Source organism: Acartia tonsa, chromosome 10 (assembly GCF_053477335.1).
Source record: "Acartia tonsa isolate MP-2025a chromosome 10, ASM5347733v1, whole genome shotgun sequence".
NCBI lineage: Eukaryota > Metazoa > Arthropoda > Copepoda > Calanoida > Acartiidae > Acartia > Acartia tonsa.
This window is the reverse complement of record NC_137269.1, coordinates 4,834,054-4,840,053: the sequence shown is the minus strand read 5'-3', so window position 1 is coordinate 4,840,053 and position 6,000 is coordinate 4,834,054. Positions and strand designations below refer to the sequence as shown.

Genomic DNA, 6,000 nt, shown 5'->3' with positions numbered 1-6,000 from the left:
TTGTAGGACGTTTAAAAATGATTTTTTCTACAAATTATGCCTAAAACGGTTTTCCAAATGCCTTATTTTTGAACATTTATGAATTTAAAGGTTTTGGAAAAATTAGGCACATTTCTAAAATTCAAATTGTGCGGCTTGTATTAATAGTAAAAAAGTTTTATGCATACCATTAGAATCATCATAAGCTCTTGTCTTTGGACATTTAAGAACCATTCCTGTGCTATGTATAGTATAGGAGCTACGTGGTAAAATGTTCCAACTTACTGAAAACTTTTCAACCTTTTTCTCACATTTTTCAATGTAGCTCCCAAACTACAAATAGCACAAAAATAGTACTTATATTGCACAAAATTACAGTTCATGAAGGTTCTTGATTTATGATGTTATTCTTATTTATTAATGTTCGTAAAAATTTGCTGTCAAATTCCATATCGCACCTATATTATATTTATAATATTTAGTTGTATCTTTAAATCTAAATGTTGCACACATAAAAAATGGCTTGGAGGTTAAGAATCTTTTTTGGTAAAATACCATAATAACTTTTAAGTATCAGGTATATGAAGGAAATTTGTTTTCTAACTTCATAGATATATTTTATATACATTCTTTATATTAGTCTAATTATGTTTTTAAAAAAAGAATTTAATTTCAAGAGACTAGGTCATTTAACTATCCCCTTTTCCAACTTATTACTATGTCTGTCCTTCCTGTTTTTATTACAAGCGAAGCAAAGCTACTTTATAAATAGTGGTGCAGCTACTCTATAATTATATATGTCCGTTCATCTATCATTAAGAAACTGTAATTCTCAAAGTATCCATCATCTTCCTATCTGTTTTTTTTTTAATTTTCTCATTCTCTTTTTATGTTTTTATGAATACTGAACATGATAAAATTTCTTACATTGTCTGTTTGTCAATGATTTGTTTGTCTTCGCTGCTTATGAATATTGTCATCATTGTTCTTTACTTTGACCCTCTTCCTAACTATTTTACAATTGAAGGTTCGATTTTTAAATCAAACTTATTTTTTTGATGGTTAGTATTATAAAAAACAAAATAGTAAAAATTAATTATCTACATTTTTTTTCAATGTATTTGCATTAAAGAATATTTTTTAGATGAAACTATTTTAAAAAGATGAGTTTCCATTTTAAAAATGATAAATATTTAAGAACTGACCAAACACCCTAAACATGATTTTAGGGCATAATATCTGGGGGATTTATATATTTACTATGCATATTACTACTACTATTAAGCCATGCGAAATAATACTTACGTAACTTTTTCAAACACTTTTTTCTCCGTGAAATATTAAGAATCCCTTACAATTTTTTTTAAAAGCTAAAAGTTTTAATTATTGATAAATGGAATATTTAAGAAAATTTGTAAAAACACCATATCTCTTGGTTTCAATTTTTGATTAATATAAGCCCTCCAATAAAACATAAAAGTTTTAATTAGTTTTTTATTGTTTTTTATTGTTTATAGTTGGGCGTTATTTGATTCTTGTTTATTAATTTCTTTCTACAATTTTAAAAGCAAAGCTTTCTTACATTTGTCTGTACGTCTATAACAGTACCTCTTATCGTAAATTTAGGCATATCAGAATTGTTCCTTGATTCACATAACAATAAGCAAAGTAAAATTATTACTAGAAAATCGTTTATCCTTTCAAAATTATTTAGCTTTTTTGACAAAAACTTGAATATGGCTTTAACAATTTGTATTGCTTGTTTATACCTATGGAAGTTGGTATTCTTGTTTCAGTTTTTACTTGAATGTTGGAAAAACTATATTTTATCTTTTTAGTAATAAGAATAATATTTCAGGAGTTTGAGAGAGGATATACCAGCATGAATACCTGTGATATTTGTAACAAGAATTTTACACAGAAATCTCACTTGGTCGTTCATAGGAGGGTTCATACGGGAGAGAAACCATTCTCATGTGATCAATGTGAAAAGACCTTTACAAAAAGTGGTAACTTGACTGTCCACAAAAGGATTCATACTGGAGAGAAACCATACTCATGTGATCAATGTGAAAAATCCTTCTTTGATAAAAGTGCTTTGATTAAACACAAAAGAATTCATAATGAAGATAAACCATTCTCATGTGATCAATGTGGAAAGTCTTTCTCTGATAAAGGTAATTTGACTCAGCACAAAAGAATTCATACAGGTGAGAAACCATTCTCATGTAAACTTTGTGACAAACATTATACCTTTAGTTCAGAGTTATCAAGACATAAAAAATCCCCTGGACATTTAGAAATGATGAAAAGCTGTAATAATACAGTTCCAACTTCTGTATCTAATAGTTTAATCAAACGTGAAGAAGTTTATATCAAGGGAGAAATTAAAGAAGAAGCAATATTTGATGAAGATCCTCTCTCTATCCAGATGAGAGCTGACAATATTGATCCTCTCTCTATTGATATGTAAATGAATGAGAGTGTTGTAAATAGTTTTATCAGAGAATTATAAATATTATTTTACTTTCTGATATAAAATCCAAACATACAACATAATTCATTATCCAATTTTAATTAATACCCTTAACATCTCAGATACTTTTTTTCTCAGTTTAATATCAAACTTCCTAAATTGTGAAGAGTTTGTCCAGCCGTTTATGAGATAGTTTAAGTTTAACCATGCATATATACATAAAGAATGACATCCTATTAGTTTATATAATACTAGCGGCTACTCCCCTAGAGGCCTCTAGTGGTACTTTAAATGTTATTGTTTGTTAAAGTCTCTACGATAATTCTTTATGTACGATACTTCTTTATTTTACGTTGAAGTCGAATTTTTTGTTATTTCTCTTTGGAGGGTTGTGGTACCCTTCACCAAAATAGTTATAAACCTTTCGGGAACCATGAGAATTTACCCTGTTAAGGAGAACCCGATCGGTTCAGCGGTTAGCGAGATCCTTCGGTACAGACACACAAACAAACATCCTGTTACTTTAGTTTAAGGATAAAGGGGGGGGGGCGAAAGTGACACTTTTTGAAACCAAAACTAAGAGTCAACAAAGGAACTCAACTAAAAAAAGGGTTACAGGTTTGAGATTTTGCATGGCAGTTGCTTTATAGGGGTACAATATGGAACTGTGAAGAAACGGCGGTGCAACCGCCGAAAACCGCCGTTTCCCGCCGTAATTTTTGTTACCTTTTCTCGGCGGTTTTCGGCGGTTGCGCAGCCGTTTCTTCACAGTTCCATATTGTACCCCTATAAAGCAACTGCCATGCAAAATGTCAGACCTGTAACTCTTTTTTTAGTTGAGTTCCTTTGACTTTTAGTTTTGGTTTAAAAAAGTGTCACTTTCGCCCCCCCCCCCTTGTATTTAAAATGACAAATATTTTGTTTTTATTTTGACAACATGTTTCCATAATGTAGAATAAATAATGGAAAATTAACTATTATTTTTATTGTTTTTTATTTTAAAGGCATTTCATTAATTTGTTTATTTATCTTGTAGTGTAAATAAAATAATTGTCTAATATAGATATATTATTTTCAGATTAATTTATAACAAATAAAAATGCACAGAGTATAGATATCAATAAGAAAGAAGTTTTCTACTAATTTTGTTTACAAACACACAGGTTATTCACTTTTTTATTACTAAAGGTTTTAATTCGAGAAAAAATAAGGTAGAGTGACAACTCTCTTAATGGTGTTATTTTCTTATTTGTGGCCATACCTGCATTACTTGGGTTTTCGCCACCCAAGTGCCACCGAAGACTGGCCATTGATAAACGTGACACGCGATCATAAGCGTAGCAATAAACATTTTTCACCATAGATATTAGATTCTCAGATAGCAAAGTATTCACTTATTTTATCATTTAAATCATAAAATAATACTTATTATATCTTAATTTTACTTCATGGAAAATCTATAGTTCTAATCTGTAAAATATTTTAAATCTTGTTCATTTTTCAAGCACGTATCTTCAGTTTAAAAGCGTATATCTTCATTTTTTAGCATGGATCTTCATTTTTTATACATCAATCTTCATTTTTTTAGCGCCAATCTTCATTTTTTTAGCGCAAATCTTCATTTTAAAAGCATGGATCTTCATTTTTTAAGCAGGAATCTTCATTTTAAAGCGTCAATCTTCATTTTTTAAGCGTGTATCTTTATTTTTTAAGTGTCAATCCTCATTTTATTTGCGCCAATCTTCATTTCAAAAGCCTGGGTCTTCATTTTTTAAGCACGTATCTTCATTTTTTAAGTGTGTATCTTCAATTTTAAGCATGTATCTTCATTTTTTACGTGTCAATCTTCATTTTTTAAGTGTTAATCTTCATTTATTTAGCATCAATCTTCATTTAATAGCGCCAATCTTCATTTTAAAAGCATGGATCTTCATTTTTTAAGCATGGATCTTCATTTTTTAGGCATGTATCTTCAATTTTTAAGCATGGATCTTCATTTTTTAAGCGTGGATCTTCATTTTTAAAGCGGGAATCTTCATTTTTAAGTGTCAATCATCATTTTTTAAGCTTATTTCTTCATTTTTAACACGTCAATCTTCTTTTTTTTAGCTTCAATCTTCATTTTAAAATCTTAAAATCTTATTTTTTATGCGTAGATCTTAATTTTTTAAGCATGTATCTTCATTTTTTAAGCGTGGATCTTCATGTTTTAAGTGCCAATCTTCATTCTTTAAGCGTCAATCTTCATTTTTTTAGCATCAATCTTTATTTTGAAAGCATGTATCTTGATTTTTTAAGCATGTATCTTTATTTTTAAGCGTGGATCTTCATTTTTTAAGCGTGGATCTTCATTTTTTAAGCGTGGATCTTTAGTTTTTAAGCATTAATCTTCATTTTTTAAGCGTCAATCTTCATTTTTTAAGCGTCAATCTTCATTTTTTAGCGTGTATCTTGATTTTTTAAAGCATCAATCTTCATTTTTTAAGCGTTGATCTTCATTTTTTAGCGTGGATCATCATTTTTTAACCGTCAATCTACATTTTATAAGCATGGATCTTCGTTTTTAAAGCTTAAATCTTCATTCTTTTAGCATGTATCTTCATTTTTAAAGCGTGTATCTTCATTTTCTAAGGGTTGATCTTCATTTTTTAGCGTGGATTTTCATTTTTTAAGCATAAATCTTAATTTTTTTTAGCATGGATCAACATTTTTTAAGCTTCAATCTTCATTTTAAATGCATGAATCTTCATTTTTTAAGCGCTAATCTTCATTTTTAGGCATCAATCTTCATATTTTAAGCAGCAATCTTTATTTTTTAAGCATGTATCTTCATTTTTTAAGCATGTATTTTCATTTTTTAAGCATTAATCTTCATTTGAAAAACTTGGATCTTCATTTTTAAAGCGTGGATCTACATTTTTAAAGCGCCAATCTTCATTTTTTAGCGTGGATCTTCATTTTAAAGCATGGATCTTTATTTTCAAAGCGTGGATCTTCATGTTTTAAGCGTGTATATTCATTTGAAAGGCATGTATCTTCATTTTTTAAGCTTTTATCTTCATTTTTAAAGCATGGATCTTCATATTTTAAGCGTGGATTTTCTAAAGATATTAAAAAAAGGGGGGGGTTTTTAATGCAACCATCTCGTAATCAATGATTAAATGGCACTTAGAATTCGAATTTCGATCTGAAATTGTGCATGAATAATCCTTGGTAGGTCTATTTTCCCTAAATCGAACAAAAAGTTGGAAAAGTAACGGCTAACGGCTGTTTTCCCATTTTTTTGCTATCTTAAGAGCATATTAGTCACGAAACCTATCTCCACATAATACTTTATCTCGCTCTAAAACCTTATCAAACGGTTCTAGCCGGTAGCTGTTGGTACTAGAAATTTAAAAAACTGTTGTTGCTATCATTTAACATGAATTAAACCAAAAATATGTTTTAAAAAGTTGATTTCTACGTAATTAATTATGAATTTGCCCTGAAAATAAGCAAAAAACGGCTAAACGGCTGAGCCGCCAGCCGTAACTTTTCAAACTTTT

At 29.2% G+C, this 6,000-nt stretch overlaps 1 protein-coding gene across 1 annotated transcript in view; it reads left to right on the top strand.

Moving 5' to 3' along the window:
• Nucleotides 1–3,512: 3,512 nt before the first annotated feature.
• The window catches only part of LOC145329229 (uncharacterized), a 16,605-nt gene continuing 14,117 nt past the window's right edge, over nucleotides 3,513–6,000 (top strand). The window contains exon 1 of the mRNA XM_080173278.1: nucleotides 3,513–3,618. The gene's annotated coding sequence lies outside the window, so the exon portion shown is untranslated. The remainder of the gene's footprint in view (nucleotides 3,619–6,000) is intronic.